This window comes from Armigeres subalbatus, chromosome 2 (assembly GCF_024139115.2).
Source record: "Armigeres subalbatus isolate Guangzhou_Male chromosome 2, GZ_Asu_2, whole genome shotgun sequence".
Lineage (NCBI taxonomy): Eukaryota > Metazoa > Arthropoda > Insecta > Diptera > Culicidae > Armigeres > Armigeres subalbatus.
This window is the reverse complement of record NC_085140.1, coordinates 309945773-309966879: the sequence shown is the minus strand read 5'-3', so window position 1 is coordinate 309966879 and position 21107 is coordinate 309945773. Positions and strand designations below refer to the sequence as shown.

At 38.2% G+C, this 21107-nt stretch overlaps 1 protein-coding gene and 1 long non-coding RNA gene across 2 annotated transcripts in view; one reads left to right on the top strand and one right to left on the bottom strand.

Annotated features, from left to right (window-relative positions):
• The window catches only part of LOC134212578 (uncharacterized), an 896490-nt gene that overhangs the window by 718648 nt on the left and 156735 nt on the right, over positions 1 to 21107 (bottom strand). The window lies entirely within an intron of this gene.
• On the top strand, positions 18471 to 18842 carry LOC134216718 (uncharacterized). The gene is made up of 3 exons (XR_009980796.1): positions 18471 to 18594; positions 18659 to 18728; positions 18784 to 18842. It is a non-coding gene; the product is annotated as an uncharacterized LOC134216718 (long non-coding RNA).

Genomic DNA, 21107 nt, shown 5'->3' with positions numbered 1-21107 from the left:
AAAACATCAATGATCTATCCAACTTAAAGGGCTGTATGAAATAAAAAAAAATTACGCAGATGTACAAAAGCAGTGGTTGTCCTCTGCAATATTATAAATGTGAATAGTGAATTGGAACATCTTTTCTGAAGACACAATATTGGAATAACGGTTTTGTAACGAATTAGAGCACGTTTTGTATGAATGACCCCCAAAAATCATATTTTGAGCATAACTGTTTGAAAATGATTTTAGCAGTATGGTTTCTTCTAGAAAGTTGTGCATAATGACAAAAATCATGTTTGTCTAGAAGACTATTTTGATCTATCTTGAAACCTGTCAAAGTTATTGAGGAACATTTAGAAAAAATAGTAAATTTTCACATCAACACACCGTGAAAAGCGGCAAGAGGCGGCAAGTCAAACAGTCACCATCTAAAAGATTTGGTTTTAAGCTACCGAATGCACAATGTTTTGTTTTGTTCCGCCGTGTTCCACTATTATTTTGAATCAGCTTAAAATAGTCCTTAATGTACGTTTTTCAGTACAACTGTTACGTAAACAATGATTACAATCTCGACAAATGGCAGCCATTCGTTTTAAATGTGGTTGTTTCGTCTTGATGGAGATACTATGCAATAAATAACCAATCATGTTAGCCATTTTTTAATTGTTTACGTAACAGTTGTGGTGATGTAAAAATTTACTATGTTTTCTAAAGATTCCTCAATAACTTTGACAGGTTTCAAGATAGTTCAAAGTAGTTCTCTAGACAAACATGTTTTTTGTCATTGCGAACAACTTTCTAGAATAAACCATACTGCTAACACTATTTTCAAGAAAATTAAGCGTAAAATATGATGTTTGAGGGTCATTCATACAAAACCTGCTCTTACTAGTTACCAAACCGTTATTTCAATATTGTGTCTTCAGAAAAGATGTTCCAACTCACATTCTCTATAACATTGCAGAGGACAACCACTGGTTTAGTACATCTGCGTAAATTTTTTATTCCAAACCGCCCTTCAAAGTTAGGTCATAGATGTTTTCTTATCAAAAGGAAGCCTTTCAAAGATAGGTCATAAATGTTTTCTTATCAAAAGGAAGCCTAAGAAATATTGTTCAACTCTTCTGAAGATACCATGACTCTAAAATGTAGTTTACAGGTCGAAAACTAAAAAGACGCACGTTTTGGGGGCCTTTGAACCAGTGTGGGTCGTATGGCCGAAAGGGTCATTTGACCGTAAGGGTAATTAGGCAGAAAGGGTCATTTGGCCGAAAGGGTCATTTGGTTGAAAGGGTCGTTTGGCCGAAAAGGTCATTAGGTCGAAAGGGTCATTTGGCCGAAAGGATCATTTGGCCGAAATGTCATTTGACCGAAAGGGTCATTTAGCTGAAATGTCATTTGGCCGAAAGGGTCGTTTGGACGAAAGGGTGATTAGGCCGAAAGGGTCGTTTGGCCGAAAGGGTTATTTGGCCGAAAGGATAATTTTGAAGCGCTGTGCGATAAAAGATCAATAGGACAAAACGTTGAGGTCATTCAAGGTCATTCAAAACAAAATATTGCATAATATGTTAACAACATGCTTCGGAACTTAAATCTAACTAAAAGAGTCTGAAGGAAAGGAAGCCTCCATTTGAGAGGCATCGAGACTTTTTTTTTGAAAATCTTAGTTCATCGTTGCGAGAGAATTGGAAGCATCCTTGTACGCTTCTCGGAAGCTTTCATCCAAGCAGCTCGAAGGTTCCTTTCAAGATGCTCGGAAGCCTCATTTTTCAAGAGGCTCGGAAGCCTCTATTCAAGAGATTCGGAAACCGCCTTTTAAGTGGCTCGAAAGCCGCCTTTCAAGAGGTTCGGAAACTTGCCTTCGAGTGGCTCGGCAGCCTCCTATCAAGTATTCTATCAGTATCAGGTATTCTTTATTCACGAGGCTTGGAAGCCTACTTTCAAGATGCTCGGAAGCCTCCCTTCAAGAGGCTCGGAAAGCTCATTTCAAGAGGCTCGGGAAGCTGGCTTTAAGAGGCTCGGAAGCTTCCCTTCAAGAAGCTCGGAGTTCTTCTTTCAAGAGGCTTGGAAGCGTACTTTCAAGATGCTCAGGAGCCTCCTTTTAAGTGGCTCGAAAGCTGCCTTCTAAGTGGCTCGAAAGTCTATATTCAAGATTCTCGGAAGCCTCCCTTCAAAATACTCGAAAAACTCCTTTCAAGAGGCTTGGAAGTATGTTTTCAAAATGGCCTGCTTTCAAGAGGCTCTGAAGGGTCCTTTCAAGATGCTCGTAAGCTTCCTTCCAACAGGCTCTTAAGTCTCTTTTCAAGAGGCTCGGAAGCTTCTCTTTAAGAGGCACGAAATTCTTCTGCGATGAGGCATACAAGCGTACTTTCAAGATGCTCCGAAGCCTTCTTCTAAGTGACTTTTTTTTTTTTTTTTTTTTTTTTTTTTTTTTAACTAATTTTATTTGCTAATTATCTAATACATGCATTCATCTCTTAGACTAGGTGTTCCGTGTTTTCTTAACACTATCATCCTTATTTGCTATGTTATTAGTTTCTTATTAGTTATTATTAATACATTTCAATTGCCTCTGGCAGTAAGAATTTTTTCCTCTGGTTGAATTGAACCATGTAGGAATTACAATGTTTTCAACTTAAACTAAACTTAACCTATTTTATACTAAGGGTACAAGGAGTTAATCGTTGCTATAGAAGATTGCAACGATTTTGTCTAAAATTGAAATTATTTTGTTGGACATTTGTTGCAATGTCTCAATATTAGAAATTCTATGAAGTTCATTGGTACTATACCACGGAGGCAACTTCAGAATCATTTTCAAAATTTTATTTTGAATCCTCTGGAGTGCCTTCTTTCTGGTATTGCAGCAACTAGCCCATATTGGCACAGCATACAACATGGCAGGTCTAAAAATTTGTTTGTAAATCAAAAGTTTGTTCTTAAGACAAAGTTTTGATTTTCTGTTTATAAGTGGATATAGGCACTTAATATATTTGTTACATTTGGCTTGAAGGCCTTCAATGTGATTTTTAAAGTTAATTTTGATCTAGCAGAAGTCCTAAATATTTAGCTTCGCTAGACCAATTAATTGGAACCCCATTCATAGTGACAATATGTCTGCTAGAAGGTTTCAAATAAGAAGCTCTCGGCTTATGTGGGAAAATTATAAGCTGAGTTTTGGAAGCATTCAGGAAATTTTCCATTTTTGCAAGTAAGTGGAGAAAACATCCAAACTTTTTTGCAATCTACTACAAATGACACGAAGGCTTCGCCCTTTGGCTGAAAGGCCCGTGTCATCTGCAAACAAAGATTTTTGACACCCTGGTGGTAAATCAGGTAAGTCAGAAGTAAAAATGTTATACAATATGGGCCCCAGTATGCTGCCTTGGGGGACACCAGCCCTTACAGGAAATCTATCAGATTTAGTATTCTGATAGTTTACCTGCAGCGAGCGATCTGATAAATAATTTTGGATCAGTTTAATGATGTACAGAGGAAAATTAAAATTCATCAATTTTACAATCAAACCTTCATGCCAAACACTGTCAAATGCTTTCTCTATATCAAGAAGAGCAACTCCAGTCGAATATCCTTCAGATTTGTTGAGCCGAATTAAGTTCGTAACTCTTAATAACTGATGAGTGGTTGAATGCCCATGGCGAAAACCAAATTGCTCATCAGCAAAAATAGAATTGTCATTAATATGAACCATCATTCTATTTAAAATAATCTTTTCAAACAGTTTGCTTATTGAAGAAAGCAAACTGATTGGGCGATAACTAGAAGCCTCAGCTGGATTTTTGTCCGGCTTCAAAATTGGAACAACTTTGGCGTTTTTCCATTTATCTGGAAAGTATGCCAATTCAAAACATTTGTTAAATAAATTAACCAAAAAGGATAAAGAGCTCTCAGGAAGTTTTTTGATAAGTATGTAGAAAATAACATCATCACCCGGGGCTTTCATATTTTTAAATTTTCTAGTAATAGATCTCACTTCATCCAAATTAGTTCCCAACGAAGGGTCAAAAACATTCTCTCGATTGAGAATGTCTTCGAAGCTCCGTGTAACCTGATCCTCAATTGGACTAGTGAGACCTAGACTAAAATTATGGGCACTCTCGAACTGCTGAGCAAGTTTTTGAGCCTTTTCGCCATTTGTTAATAAAATTTTATTTCCCTCTTTAAGCGCTGGAATTGGCTTTTGAGGTTTATAAGAATTTTCGTTAATTTCCAAAAGGGTTTCGAACTGGGATCCAACTTCGAGACATTATTCTCAAAGTTGGTATTTCTCAGAATAGCGAAACGTTTTTTAATTTCATTTTGCAAATCTCGCCAAATAACTTTCAACGCGGGATCGCGAGTTCTTTGGTATTGCCTTCTTCTCACATTTTTAAGACGGATCAGTAGCTGAAGATCGTCGTCAATAATAATGGAGTTGAATTTAACTTCACATTTCGGAATTGCAATGCCTCTGGCTTCGACAATTAAATTTGTCAAAGATACGAGAGCATTATCAATATCATTTTTAGTATTGAGGGGAATATCATCATCAAAATTCCTATTGATATATGTTCTATAAATCCCAATCAGCTCTATGATAATTAAAAGTAGAGCTGATTGGATTATAAATGGCTTCTTGTGAGATTTCAAATGTCACAGGAAGGTGATCAGAGTCAAAGTCAGCATGAGTTACCAATTGGCCACACAGCTGACTTGAATCCGTTAAAACTAAATCAATTGTAGAAGGATTTCGACTGGAAGAAAAACAAGTAGGGCCATTGGGATATTGAATAGTGTAATATCCCGCAGAACAATCTTCAAATAAAATTTTACCATTGGAATTGCTTTGGGCATTATTCCATGAACGGTGTTTGGCATTGAAGTCACCAATTACGAAGAATTTTGATTTGTTGCGAGTCAGAATTTGAAGATCAGCTTTCAACAAATTCTTTTGCTGCCCATTGCATTGAAAAGGCAAGTAGGCTGCAATGAAGGAAAATTGTCCAAAATTTGTTTCAACAGAAACTCCCAAGGTTTCAAAAACTTTGGTTTCAAACGAAGAAAATAATTTATGTTTGATACGTCTATTAATGACAATGGCGACCCCACCACAGGCGCTGTCAAGACGATCATTTCTGTAGATAAAATAGTTTGGATCTCTTTTAATGGAGAGTCCTGGTTTTAAATACGTTTCAGTTATAATGGCAATATGCACATTATGAACTGAAAGGAAGTTGAATAATTCATCTTCCTTACCCTTTAGAGAGCGGGCATTCCAATTTAGAACTTTCACACAATTATTTGGATCCATTGAAACGGAGTCCGATAACAATTTTTTGTGTGTACTTTATACCAACCTGAACAGCTTCAGGAATGGTATTTGCTTTGAACATTGCATCAATCATGTGATGCAATTGTTCAGTTAAAAATCAAAATCGGAAGCAGTCATGCTACCTGAATCGGCAACATGACCGTTATTTTCCGTTGGGACATGAGTATAAACCTCATTTTGAGAAGAGAAATTTTGTCTACCAGCAGCGATGTTTGCATACGTAGGTACATTGGAAAAATTGGAATTTACTGAAGTGCTTGCTACCCGTTGACGAGCGGCAAAATTTGTTTGTGAATTGTGGTGGGTATGAATTGCTCGACCGGTAACCGGTTTCGAAATTTGAGCGTTTGAAAAATTTCTACCCGTCGAATCTGGGATCCGATTGGAATTTCCCGTCATCAATTTTGCACGGGAATTCAAAACTTTTTTGCGTGAAGGGCATTCCCAGAAATTGGATTTATGATTGCCCCCACAGTTTGCGCACTTAAATTTATTGGAATCTTCTCTCACAGGACATGCGTCCTTGGCGTGAGAGGTTCCACCACAAATCATGCATTTAGCATCCATGTGACAATGTTTGGTTCCATGACCCCACTTTTGGCACTTACGGCACTGGGTAGGGTTTGGAAATTTCCCCCAGGCCTGCGGAAATGTTCCCATGTAACACGGACATGAGACATAATACAGGCCTTTTCCAAACTTTTCATATTATTTAGTTCACTTTTGTTAAAATGAACTAAATAAAATTCTTGAGAAATGCCCCTCTGGGAAGTACCAGAATGGGATTTCTTTTTTCATCTTAATTACTTGGACTGGTGAAAATCCAAGTAATTGAGAAATTTCAATTTTAATCTCATCCAGTGATTTGTCATCACTGGGGAGACCTTCAAGACGACTTTGAACAATCGCTCAGTTTGTCGTCGTATGTGAAGAATTTATGGCGCTTCTCAGTTAAATAGTGAAGAAGACGTTTGCGATCGTCAAAGGATCCCGGCAAAACGCGGCAGTCACCCTTCCTAGCAATCTGAAATGAAACCTTGATCCCCTGAAGGTTACTCAAAATCTCATTCCGGAAGCCAGAAAACTCGGCAACAGATACCACAATTGGCGGAATCCTTTGCTTTTTCGCATGAATCGAATCACCTGGGCTAGAGGTAGATTCGATTTGCTCAATTTCATCATTAATCAAATCGAACTGATTGCTCAGTTCGATTGGAGAAGAATTATTTCTGATATTAGAGTTAGAAGGAATATCTGAATTCTCCAGCTTCCTTCTATTTTTTCCGCGCTTGGGCAGGACGGTCTTGAAACCTTGTTTCTTTGAAGGAAGTGGAGAATTTAGAGACTCCCCCTTCCTCTTGTTTTTGTTAATACTCATTGCTGAGCGTGGAGACGTGACCTTCTAAGAGGTTTTTTCCCAGAACGGTGTCCCTGCAGGATTACCACCGCTTGTCGGAATTTTACTTCCGCAAACGGGTCCAACGTAAAACGAAGGCACGGGTCCTTGCAAAGATCGTAACGGGATCAGTGGGTACAAATAGCGCTAAGAAGCACCGTTGAAATTAAAATAGCTTCGGGTAGTATTAAAAACTTCCTTCCGCAAAGAGAGAAAGAACCGCACAGCACGAAAGCACGATGCGGTCTGACTTCTAAGTGACTCATAAGCGGCTTTCAAGGGGGTTTGAAGCCTGCCTTTAAGATGCTCGGAAGCCTCCTTTCAAGAGGATCAAAAGCCCGAAAGAAGCACGAAAGTCGCCTTCTAAGAGGCTCAGATGCCTCCCTTCAACAGGCTTTGAAGCTTCCCTTCAAGAGACTCGGAATTCTTCTTTCAAGAAGCTTGGAAGCATACTTTCAAAAAGCTCAGAATCATAATTTTAAGTGGCTCGAAAACCGCCTTTCAATAGGTTCTGAAACCTTCCTCCAAGATGATCAGAAGTCTCCAATAGACAAAAAAAAGTCCTGTAGGAAGCTTGATGTGTAAATTTACTTTGAATTGAAATTTTTCACGGAATATTGAAAATATCTGCCAACTTCATCGAGAGTCATATATCCCATTAGTTTTCAGGTCCGTACCACAACTAATGCAAAAGTTCAAAGGGGTACCTCTCAAGAAAAAGGTTGAGAACCACTGGCCTCAATGGTAATTTGACCGAAAGGGTCATTTGGACGAAAGAGTCGTCGACACAACGATGAACCACTTTTTCATGTTAATTGAGATAAGGGACAAAGGGTCGAAAGGCAAAAGATCGCAGGGACAAGATGTCGAAAAAGACAAAAGGTCAAAAGGGTCCTTCCCAAGCAACACCACTTGTTTCTCGATGAGTAACAACAACTGTGATGCGACTTCCTAAAGGTCTGAATTATGCATGACGCGTCGTATTTGGAACTGCTTTGTGGCACAAAAAGCGCAAGAGGTGGAGTCTATTTGCAACATCTTGCGGCTACAATAAAAATAAAAACATAAAAACCAAACCGGGAATCGAACCATGGACCTTGAGAATTGCAACCTTCTACTATAACCATCACACCATCAATTCTATTTGGAGATTCTGCTAGAAGTGCACTAAATAAACAAGTCATTTGTGACAAATAATCCCTCTGTTTTGGTTTTCTTATCATAGAATTTAAAAAAGCGGAGTGATTCCACTGCATCCGACGTTTCGACCCTTTGTTTGAGCCTTCTTCAGGGAGGTTGTAGGGGTGCCGCTATATGTCTATCACCTACTGCTGGGCGTTCTTCAATAGGCGATAAACATATAGCGGCACCCCTATATCCTCCTTGAAGAGAGCCAAAACCAAGGGTCGAAACGTCGGATGCAGTAGAATCACTCCGCTTTTTTAAATTCTATGACCAGAAAAGCGACAACAGAGGGATTATTTGTTATCTACCCTGGTCGTTCCCAATATAAATAGTCATTTGTAACTTCATTGTACCTTATATGCAGGGGACTGTCAAAAACAAAGTACTGCTCAGCTGAGCTCAAATTTTTCTGCAATATCTCAGAAACATTGTCGACACAGCAATGAACCGAAGTGTTAATAATCCTGCAACTTCTGATATGAAATATATTGAATTCCAGATCACCCAAGAAGTCAGATGTGTGACATATTGCGACGCAATGTAAAAGGAAATAAAACATTGTGTGCTTCTGAAATTGAAAAGTGGCTTTAATGTGACTCGAGGTCTTCTTTGCAAGTTATTAGAAACAAACAGCTATTTGGAAGATGTTGCGCATGCTGCTTTATCATATTTCTTCCTCCTTCCTGACTTTTCCTTCTTCCTTCTCCCTTTTTCCTTCTTTCTTCTTTCTTCTTCCTTCTTTTTTCTTCCTTCTTCCTTCAATCTTCTTCCTTATTTTTTATATAGACCTTCTTTTTTCCAAGAACAAAAGGTCGAAAGACAAAAGGTTGAAGGGACAAATGGTCGAAGAGGATAAAAGGTCGAAAGGGACAAAAGGTCGAAAGGACAAAACGTTGAGAGCGAATAAAGTAGGAAAGAACTTCTTTCTTCCTTTTTCTTTTTCCTTCATCTTTCTTCCTTCTTTTTTCTTCTTTCTTCCTACTTCTTTCTTCCTTCTTCCTTCTAGGAACAAAAGGTCGAAAGACAAAAGAACAAAGGGACAAAACGTCGAATGATAAAAGGTCGAAAGCCCAAAGAAATTCAATCTTCTTCTATCTTTCTTCTTCCTTCTTCATTATATCTTCTTCCTTTTAGGGACTTTGAGAACTAGGAGGAGAACTTTCGTAAAGCGAATAGTTCTCCACTGGTGTTGTGTAAATGTCCTGTCCATTGTCTTATGCTAGATGTTAAGTGTTCAGTCTGTTCGACTTCTGTCTTTTTGCCTTTCTCGTATACTAAGTATACGTAAAGGCTATTTTTTTTAACCAGTTCATTTATTTGGTAGGCTCAGTCGTGTGTGACACTTTGCGGAGCCGCAATTCTCAGGTATGATATTTTTACATGGTATATCATCTTATCTTAACAGTTAGTTGGGAGGGGACATAGACCATAATACTCGTGGTGACTCAAGGTTAGAAAAACTTAATACAGGACGGACGGGGTAGGGATTTGGGTTTAGGTTATTTCAGCTGCTCATCCGGGCGTTTGACGTTGAACGTTGAAAACGGTTTTGCGTGGCGTCATGCTCGATTTTGGTTCGTCAGGGAGCATCTTCCGGATGGCCAGAGCTTCGGGGTACATGGTACAGAGAAACAGAATCGGACAAGAAAAAAAAACTGAGAAAGAGAAGAATATATGCATTAAACTTTGATGTCAGCCAAGCAAAGGAAGGCATAGATGGCCTGCATATATATCACATCGCGATTTCCCAAAACACCTCTTATAGCCCGGAAGGGTTGTTTACCTCGGGCCACAAGGGTATCCAATAGTTGCTCTCTGGAGGCGTCATTTTCCGTCGTAAAGGCTATATGATCGCTCCAAAAACAAACTTTTTATAGAACCCGAGTAGCACAACTAACACTGATTTGGTTGCAGCAACTCAAATGTGACCAAATTTGGTTACATACGAGTTACAGTAACTTCTCTGCAACAAGTGTGCTACTTTGGAAGGTCCGGAGACCCATAGTCTACCATTGTTTCCTATTGAAAATTGGTCAGATCGGACTATGGGCTCGGAAGTTATGGTCAAAATATCACCTTTCCATACAAAAATTGAGTAAAAAAAATGTCACTAGTTTTTCAGGCACTTATCCTTAACCGATTTACTCGCAACAAGTTGCATTCGACGGAGGATTTTCTACCATTGTTTCCTATTTAAAATTGGTAAGAATGGACTATGGGCTCGAAAGCTATGGCCAAAATACCACTTTTTTATAGAAAAATTGAGTAAAAAAATGTCACTAATTTTTCAGGTCCTTTTTTTTTATTTATTTGAGTGATTTTTAAGTAAGGTACAAAGTTCATCACTATTTTTCAGGTACTTATCCTTAACCGATTTACTCGATTTACTTGGCCAGATCGGACTATAGGCTCAGGAGTAATGGCCAAAATACTATTTTTATAATGCACGAGAAAGGTACCATTACCGCTAGGTGGATCAATCAGGGTTTTTATAAGGTCGAAAGAAAAAAGGTCTAAGGGTCAAATGGTCGAAAAGAACAAAAGGTCGGAAGGACAAAACGTCGAGAGAGCAAAACGTTAAAAGCAAAAAAAGTCAGAAAGAACTTCTTTCTTCAATGTCAAAATTCAATGTAAATTCATCAAAATTCATTCAAAATTCATTGTAACACAGTATTCAACATCATCATTATATTATTCCGGTACTTCAACCAGTGATCGGAATGTGTAACGAAGCAACTTGCGCATATGTTCCGCTGCGCTTAAAATTAATTAAGAACATTGCGTTAAACCAAAAAAGTTGGTGGCTTAACTAAATTAGCTTAACTAAATTAACTAAAAAAAATGAAAGACTAACATTTTATTCGGCCAGGCACGACGTTGGATACGTTTTTTTTAAAGAAAAAGTTAAACAATCTTTTCGTCTGAATTAATATATAGTTTTTCGAAAAACTGTGTCTGTGCTCTACATCTTAACTACTGTTTGTATTTTACCAAACATTCGTTGTGATATCGAACATGCTATCGTTGTTCAAACATCTATGTGTGACAGAGTCTTGAATTAATAATCCGAAAATGATCTTCACGGGAATATCGAACCCGTTATCCAAGCTTGGTGTTACCATATCTTAACCAATTAGACTTTCTGCGGTTAGGCTAACTATGAATTTCATCACTTTATTTGTGTTTGCGCTTTGCTCCCTTTTGTCACAACGCATAAAACCAAGTCAAGCCATTATTTATCCAAAACAAAATGCTCATACCAAGAAGAACCTAGAACACGATGACAAAGCTCTATTGATGCCTTGATTGATCCCCAGGCATTGTTATCAGATGTGCTTCCGAGCACACATTGGTATATAAGCGTATTGGCTGCCAGGAATGAGGTGATTAGCAGCTTATTATACTGAATGACATCCAGCTAGCAAGCGGAAACATTGGCTTGGGTTACGAATTACGGTCAGTTGGTCACAGGCTGGGCTAATGTTTTATTTATGACGGTATTGAGATGGAATGATGAGCTTTTGCTACTTTTTCATCAGTCATCACCAGCAGTGAAGATAATAAGGGGAGTTCATAAAGTGTTTAGCAAGAACATGGAAAAAATATCATCTTGTTTATTCGGTACAGGGTTACGACAGGTATTTCCCCAAGCAGCTGGTATTCTTTCACTACTGATGCTGCACCGTAAATCTGTTCGCTCAGTCAGTAACTTCCCGAGCAGCACAAATCAGACAAAAATGGTTGCAGCAACTTGATTGTAACTGAATATGTTACATATAAGTTGCAGTATCCCATGTGGATCATTGTGTGCTGCTAGGATTACATAGACTTGCGACTTGGTCTGCCGAACCACAATTCCCTTTTGTCGATATAGTATTTCTATAAAAAAGGATTTTATCTTTATTATATCTGACAAATGTGTGCAAAATCTTCAATCCTACCGGAAATCGTGGAAGCTGTTATTATAATCGACATGAATATATAAATCCTACAAAAACACCATCATGATAACGTGTACCTCAAATCCGACATCAAGCGACAACGAATCACGAAAAAACATAAACACATTTCAAATAAGCTTTTCAAACTTTTCCACTCATCGAGTGTGCTCGAAAACATCATCATTTCACGTTGGAGTGCTCTAACCTTCAGCCCAATTCCACCTCACTTTCATCCACAATATCATTCCCAATCCGGGCACCACCAGGGAGATCTGGAATGTAAACAATGTTATCCCTAAATTGATCTCACTTTTCCCCGATACAATATTACCGGAGCGCTTGCGGTTACCGACAGAGACGCGAGCGTCGAATAGAACGTAGGAGAAAATGGGACAATGGGCCCCAACTAAGCAAATGCTGCTGCAAGATTTCAATTATTGTTACGGTTCTCATGATTGTTTTTATCTCATGCGGCCTGGAGGCAAATCGATGGTTAATCGACATTCCTTAAGAAACTTCTCTATAGTGTGGATATTTAGTGGAGGCGCATGGTTGGTATTGCGACGACATTTTGCCTCGTTGAATTTTCAACAAATTAGGAAACACAGTTTTTCTTCGTTTACCGTGTTTTAAAAATACGAAGAAAAACTATGTGTTAGGTTAGAATATCAAATTGTGTTTTCTCTCCAAATGGACATTGTGGGGTCTTCTCCCTACAATGTTGTCTTTTTGTTGCTCGTTCGGTCCCGGCACTATAGATACAAACCGTATCAGACGAACAGTAGAATATCGGAGCAGAAAAACCACAAGCTGCTTGTCACAACGACAACAAAGACCACAGGATTTGATTCCGCATGCTAGCACCGCCAACCCACACGGTGGAAAGGTGATATTCTCTCTCACGAGGCGGCGGCAGGGTAGACTCATGTGAAGCGAACTAGAAGGGCAGGGGCACCAATTAAGTGGCACATTTTGTCTTAAGTTTTATTCGAAACATTGAACGAAATTGTTGTTTGAAAAAGCTAATTTCAAAATTTGCATACTGTTTTGCTAACAGATTAGAAAAATTCCTTTCCTGAGATTTTGTCGTGATCTCAATACTAGCACCCGACCCAAATAATGTTGACTCGGCCACACTCAGCGATTAATCAAATGATTATTTCAAAATAGAGGCATTTGCCTTAGCATGTAACCAAGCGTCGGAGGATGAGTATGAGTAGTCTTCAATCAGGCTTTTCGCTCTAGACGTCCATGTTTGAATCCAGTATGCTGCACTTTCCATTCTTTTTAATTGATTTCATGTGTTAATTTTCTTCAGTAGTGTAATCTTCTCTATATATAGAAATGAGTTTGCATTTTCTTTGAGGCAATATAACTCACGAACGGTTTTCTCATTAATCGATTCGATTTAGGATCCGCAGTGTTTGTACCGTTTTAATACAAATTTCAAACACTCGCTTGGCCGATTTGGATTAATTCGTGTAATTCTTTCCATAGAATCTTGAACTCACTCGTAATCTTGATGCTTAGTGGAGAAATCGATAAAAGTTTTAGTTTGAGGGCAATAAAATTGCAGATTTCGGAATATGAGTCATGTCCGGGATTTGAGTCAGAACGGTATACCTACATAGAAAAGCGGAAAATTTTGTTGGTAAAGCAGGATAACCATGAAAATGCAACGGTCTGGTGTGTTGTGGAGTAAACCACCATGCTTGCACTGAAGTCGATCTAAAGTGCGGCGCTGCAATGAGCTCATCCATTGACAGTTTGAACGCAGAAAATATAAACCCAAGCAAGATCGGGCGGGTTCTATTAGAACCTTATAAGGATAATGAAATCTTCAACATCATTTACTCTAAACTTACCAAATTATATTGAGGTTTTCGGTCAGATTTCCGTATCATTCCATCAAAAACAATGAAATGCAAATGGTTTGGATTTTTTCAGCAATGATCACAGATGTCAGCGAACGAAAGAACCGTTGGACAGATTTCAACCGTGAGATAAAACCTACATGGGAAAGCGCAATTTTATTTTACTTTTGTTCGAGTATGTTATGAGACAAAGTGTGTTCTTTTTTCATTCTTATTTATTCAACAGGCTCATATGCCAATTGGCAAGGATGTGTTCATTGCATAATAGGAAAATTGTTCTTTTTAACATCTCACTGTAACAAATACATAAGTCATAGGGCATCAATTTCGTTGTTTCTTTTTGCAAACAAACGTGCTCAATGCTGAAAAAATGCACGAAAGAGAATCATGTACATTTTCTTTTCATTTCTTTCAGTCATAAATCTGTTAACTTTAAATCGATCCATTTGAAATTTCGACGACAGCGCAGGTTTTCTGTAAAAAATAACATAAATCGTCAAATGCTCGAACTAGCGAAAAAGAAGAAGAAGAAGAAAAAGTTAGAGGTACTAAACTGCCGTTCTACGCATAATTGTCCCATATTATCTTTGATGAAAAATCTCAAACTCGAGTCAATTTGTCTCACTGAAAAAAATAAGTTGTTGTTTGATGATAATTGAGACTGAAAACCGTTAAAATTAGTAGTGACTCGTTTTATGTCCTGGAAAAGTATTGCCTACGCTGATAACATCCAAAAAAGTAGTTGTTGAATTTGAAGATCCAATCGATTCTGAAATTATTGGGACAAATTGACTCGAGTTTGGATTGTTTCACATGGGACATTTATGCGTAGAACGGCAGTAAATAGTGAAGGTAGATTTGTAAGGCAATGGTTAATCCGAAGTTGATCATCAAAACGCGCAGCATGAAGTGGAAGATTAGTTACAACACAGCGGCGAAATTGGTGCGCAGAAAAGGCGGATTTCATACGAGAATGCCAAAAAACGGATACGATCAGGGGCAAAGTGGACATTATAGATTTGTGTAAAAAAACATCTAGTAGCGACTTCGGAAGCGATGAGGAACAGTGGAACTAAACTAATGTTGAATTCGTTTTTGAAAAGTTCCAACCAGTTCCAACTTAAGTGCTGTCAAAACGTTTTTTATTCGCTCAGGTAGGAACTAGTTTCGCACTAGTTCCAACCCCAAAGCTGTCGGATTCGGGTTCTGTTAGTTTCGTACCAGGTTCACCAATACAACACTGTACTTCAACTGTCGAAACCATGTGGGTGGGTGGAACTGGGCAGAACAAACAAGCAGAAGGGAAAAAACAAAACTGTTCATTTATTCAAATTAATTGCGTGTTGAAATTCGTTTTTTTCGGGAATTTTGCTACATTTGTAAATAAATTTTAAATGAGAAATGTTTTTCGTGTTTGAGAAATGTGAAATCATGAAATAAAACTGCAGCATATAACGTCATAACGTCCTCATAACGTGTACGAGTTTGTTTGCCGTCTGCCTACTGTCTCTACTATCGAAACCGGATATTGAGAAAGCTGCTGCCATCCCAATTCAGCACGGATGAAGCACTGCTGACTGATGATCAAGGTGTGCAAGGTGTGAATGTGTGCAAGATTGAATCGTATAGTCATCAAAACTGCTGCCTTTGATCCAAACGATGGCACATCTTCTTCATCAATATTAACCCGGTTTCCAGCAGGGTTGCTAGTACTATGGATTGGAGCCATTTTTCTCGAAGGATGTATAAAATCGTCGGAACTCGGTTTGCATTTGATAAGATCAACCCAACATTATTTTAAATTCTCTGTTGTTATCTTTTCATTGCATTTAACTGTCGTATGCTTGGTCTTATCTTTGGTTCTCAATTGATCCTTTTTCCTCAAAAATCTTTTACTGGATGGGTCGGTACCTCATAATCAAGCCGACGTTCGCTACAGACTTTGCATTTGCGTAATGGCTAATGAGATTTAGATGATAAGAGCACATGTTCGTAATAATTCAGTATTTTTTCTAGTGATCTTTGTCATTATTTGGTTTTCAAGTTATTCAAGGCGTCATGCCTTTATGCTAAATAACGTCATAACGTTTTAGTCCAAATCTGTTTTTTAATTTTTATTTGTTCTTTGAAATAGTTAATTTTATTATAGTTCAATCAAAGTTAATTGCCTATTTCCGGGGATTAAACCACCCGACTTGGACGTTAATTTACAATGTTATGGAAACCCATATGTGAATATGTACGTTATGTGGAAGATATTGATTTGGGGCTGTCCACAAACCACGTAGACCAAAATTTCACTTTTTCAAACCCCCTTCCACCTAGTAGACTTTCGTAGACTTTTCCGAAACCCCTCCCCCACCCCCTTGAAGTCTACGTAGACTTTTCAAATTTTACAAAACGTCAAATGTGATTGGACAAACAAAATCGAAATCAAATTTAATCCTCTGTCCAGTTCGACTCCTCCTAGAGGTGTGCACACTTTTGCATCGACGCGCCACTGCTTAAAAACTGTCGCGCATCTGACCTATAATTCTCCACGCCGGTTCAAATTTGTAGAAAACCGAATAATTTTCAGAATTTCGAAAAATTTCAAGTTGAAAATCCGAGAATGTCAGGTCTACATTCCAATAAGTTTTTCGTGGAAATTTTCGTAGAAGATCCCGATTGATAATCTTTAAAGCTTCCCGATAATATTTCAAAGAACTCTCAGTGAAAATTTTTCGAAATTTCGAATAATTTTATGAAAATACAAAGGCTTTCTTACAAAAATTGCAAATATTTTTTTAAAGCATCTCAAAGAGTTTTTGTTGGAAGATTCAAAAAATTTCTCGTGGTTTTTAATAGTTTCTTTACAAATTACGAAGATTTTCCATCGATTATTCTAAAGAACTCGCATTAGTATTTCCGAATAAATTGCCGTGAAATATACGAAGATTTCCCATGGACATTTTGAAGAATTTCGCTTATCTATTAATCCAAAGAATTATTTCGATAAAGTCTTGCAATATAAATCTGGGAAAATCCTTTAAAAAAATCAAACAGTAGTGAACTTTGCACAATACTGGTGTATAAATGGCTTTCCAAAAAATTCAAAAAGTCTACGTAGACTTTTGGTATACCCCTCCGTCCCCCTTCGTAGACTAACGTAGACTTTTTCGAAACCCCTCCCTCCCCCTCAAGAGTCTACGTGATTTATGGATAGCCCCTTTGAAAAATGTATTGGAGGTAACCACTTTCCCTTCGATGGGACTCGAACCCATGACCCTACGAGTCCCATCGAAGGGAAAGTGGTTACCTCCAATACATTTTTCAAATCAATATCTTCCACATAACGTACATATTCACATATGAGTTTCCATAATAATTTTATTATAGTTTTCTCATTATTATAATTAATTCTATTAACAGCTATACGTAGTTGAGTCGTGTCCAAAACTAAAACTAGTGAGCAATCTCCAATTCTTTCCTTTCTTTCTTTTGTTGTTATATAAATTAAAAAATTTGAAATTAAACACTAAATACGTACAAGGCATCGTTTGTTGCTATTGCCGCGGATATTGTGGGAGTCCCAGGTATCCGGTTCACGCTTTAGTTGACAGCGGTGGCTCTTCTCGACCTTCTATTCCCTGAGTAGCTAGTACGAATAAGGGCGTCCTTGTGAAGTTTTGCTGTACCTGTTATGAACAACTAGTTCATCCCATTTCCTACACATTCTGATGAAATATCCTTTCTTCAGTAGTCAATCCTTTTTGTAGTTCTACATAGTTAAAAATTCTGAATATTACATGCCATGGAAATATTTGAACCCATATTTTTGTTGATTAATTATTTTAGAGCGTCTTAGGGGAAATGCTACAATAGTCTTTTAACCCCATATTTTTGTGTTCAATAACCTTTAATTTTACATCCAACTTTTTCTTGTACGCAACATTGTTTGCAAGCCCCATAGTAATGACAACCTGTAATTTTAAAAAGTGATGGAAAAATGAGTCGAATCGAACGGAGCCTTTTTGTTACATCATATATGCTGTAACATTTTAATACTGTGTAGTCTTCATAATAATAAGGGCACCACTACAGAGCATGAGATATGATCAAATTATTCGTAGTACTACTTGATCAACGCTTCCAGCTTGGTGAGGGATAGAGGATGACACACACACACACAAACATTCACAGTACGAACAAAACCTGTAAATTTCCGTTCAAGTAGATGTAACAAATCTGCTCCGTGTTGAACGACAGAAAGTTATAGGTTGTTTTAAATTTACACATGCTAGAATTTTACAGTTCTTATTTTTATTTAAAAACAAAAAAAAAGGAGCAGAGCATGGGAATCGAACATAGGTCTGCAGAGTGAGAGCCGAACTTGTTATCGTCTCGGGTATTTCCGCTTCTTGATATCGAATCGATCAAGGTGTAACAGGTTAAACGTTTCGATGAATCGATAATTTGTAACCGTTGGTTACATTCCTAACTTGTGGCTCCACCACAATTCCAAATCAATCCATCCCACGACTAGATACTCCCGAATCAAATATGAATACAGTATCATTAAATGAGACAGTTGGCACTCACGTAGTGACCTAATGCCTGTTTCACTCTCACGGCCATCCGTCACGCTGCAGTGACAGGTCAGTGTCGAGCAGTTTGAGCAGAGGCAAAACATATACAGCCCTGTTGTAATCGCGTCGAGCCCACAGATGGAGCGCAAGTGCTATGCTCTACAGGTTGTAAAAGCATAATGCGAACAACATTATTAATTTGAGTCGGGTTTTCCTATAAAAAGCCCGACAATCCCTGCAGCCTTCTCTTTGGCTGAACTTTTCTAGAAAGGTCTAGAAGTGCGCGCGTGTGTAGTTTTCTTTAAAGTGAGAGGTTAGAAAGTTAATTCCTCATGTGGTGCAATTGTTTTAATTTGGTGTTTTTGTTTCTTTGTTAGGTTCAATTAGTAAGATAGTTAATACAAAGTTCGTTAGTAAGGTGTTAGTCGCTGTAAAATTGTTATAAAAGTATGTACAGTGTTAATATGTGTTAGTAAGAAGCTAAAACCATCTCTATGTTTAGATTTATAGTTAAAACACGACACAAAACAAACAACGAAAACGAACACGTTAAAAAGCAACAAGAAAAAAGGTAAAACTATTGTAAAAATGGGAAAATGTTAAAAAGCGAGTTAGTGACGTCATAGGGGTCTAATTTGTGGTTAGGTCCAAAGTATGGGCCTTTTTCTGTATTTTTGGAATAATCCCCAGCAACCTCGGCGGCGAGAATGGCGACAGAAGGTCGGCATCAGCAGCGCACCGCAATCTGCTTCAGCCAAAGCCGCCATTGTTATGGCATCCATGTGGCTCAACGCAACGGAGCCCAACACTTCGACCAGACGTCCGGTAATTTCACCGATGTTCGCCAACGCCTGCCGCTGGAGTCAAACCACGCTTCCAAGGTCGCTTTCCGCCATCTCCGTCGGCATCTGCTAGACTGGCTCAACGTAGACCGCTCTACTAGGTTACAGAGCGAGCTACCCGTATGCGGAACCGGAGGTTCCCCAAAACCTATCGACCGACCACAACCGCAAGTATAAAACCCCCTGCAAAACTGACGTCACAACAATAAAACAGACGAGGTCGTAAAACTGAGCCAGTAGTTCCTAATTCAAGAGCATAGCCCTAGGTTAAAATGTTTCCACCACTTTTGCTATTTTTCCGCTTTGTCGGGTCCACAAAGGGACCATCAGGCCTCGCCTTTCTAGGAACCCCCCCCCTAGAGTTCAATGTTTTTCGTATTACCAACAGCTACGAGCACCACTCTGTGAAACACCATTGGGTAAGGTAACTAGTATTGTACTCCTGCTTGATATGACAGTCCTCAGCTACGGAATTGAGAGACAAGTCCGCATAAAACGACCCCGAGATCCTTAATCCCTGAGCAGGCAAGTTTCAAATTCTTCATTAGGCTGAACAATAGCTTAAATTTACATGACACGGAAACTCGATCGAGAGGGAATCATTTGAGACTCAGTATGCTGAATGCATCACAGATTTCTCGCCGGAAGAAGCAAAAAACAAAGAGTTGCAGCGATGAAATGCAGCGTTATAAAGGCTGCTTCATTTTCATATGCGAAGATATCCGTTTAGGTTGATTCTTATATGAGTAAAATAGGTGCCAGCTGCGGTTTGCATGAAATGCAGTGAAGTTTGTTTTGATTTGTTTTGACAGCCACGTGCTCGCTCACCAAGGTTTCCGGTACACAGTATAAAAATGTTACAGCATATATGATGTAACAAAAAGGCTCCGTTCGATTCGACACATTTTTCCATCACTTTTTAAAATTACAGGTCGACGTTACTATGGAGCTTGTATTCAATATTGCATACAAGAAAAAGTTGTATGTAAAATTAGAGGCTATTGGACACAAAAATAAGCGTTTAAAGTTAATCCGGTACTGTTGTCTAGATTCAGTTTTAAAAATAATTGGGAAGTTATTCAGAAGTTCATTCATGGTTTTCCTAACAGATTGTGTCCTAAATTACACAGTTAAAAATTCTGAAAATTACACGCCATGGAAATATTCAAACGCTTATTTTTCTGTTCAATAGCCTCTAATTTTACATCCAACTTTTTCTTGTATGCAATATTGAATACAAGTTCCATAGTAACGACGACCTGTAATTTTGAAAAGTGATGGAAAAATGAGTCGAATCGAACGGAGCCCTTTTGTTACATCATATATGCTGTAACATTTTTATACTGTGTAGGTCGGTGGATGGAATTAGTCTGGGAATTCCCATTAATACCCGTTCACAAAATCCTGAATTGTGTGAAAAGTATATTTGTGGAATACCAAATAGAATTCTTTCTTAAATAATATCCAGAATTTCTTTTGAAATTCTTCCAAAAATTCCTTCGTGCGTTTCAGAATTTTCTTCGGGAATTCTGCCAGAAATTACTTCAGTAATTTCTCCAGGAATTCTTTCTTGAATTCTTGTGTGCATTCATTGGCGATAGCTTTCAGGCATTCCACCATATTTGTTTCAAGGGATTCCTTAGAGATGATTTCATTTGGAAATTTTCATAGGAATATATTTGAATACTGTTCCAGGTTTTTCTCTGGAACAGTATTCTCTTTTTCTCCATGAATTAATTTGGAGATTCTTCTGGAAAACAGGAAGTTACTCGAAGTTTCCTTCAGGAATTGCTCCGCAAGTTTCGTACATAAATGCCCCCGGAAGTACCTTGAGCATTTCTTCCGTAATTTAATTGAGTTCATTCAAGAATTCCTCCGGAAACTCTTTCAGGAACTCTTTCGGATTGAATTCCATTAAATTCCATTAAATATCTTCGAAAATCCTCCTTTTCTTCCGGAGGAATTTCTGTGTGAACTTCCGGTA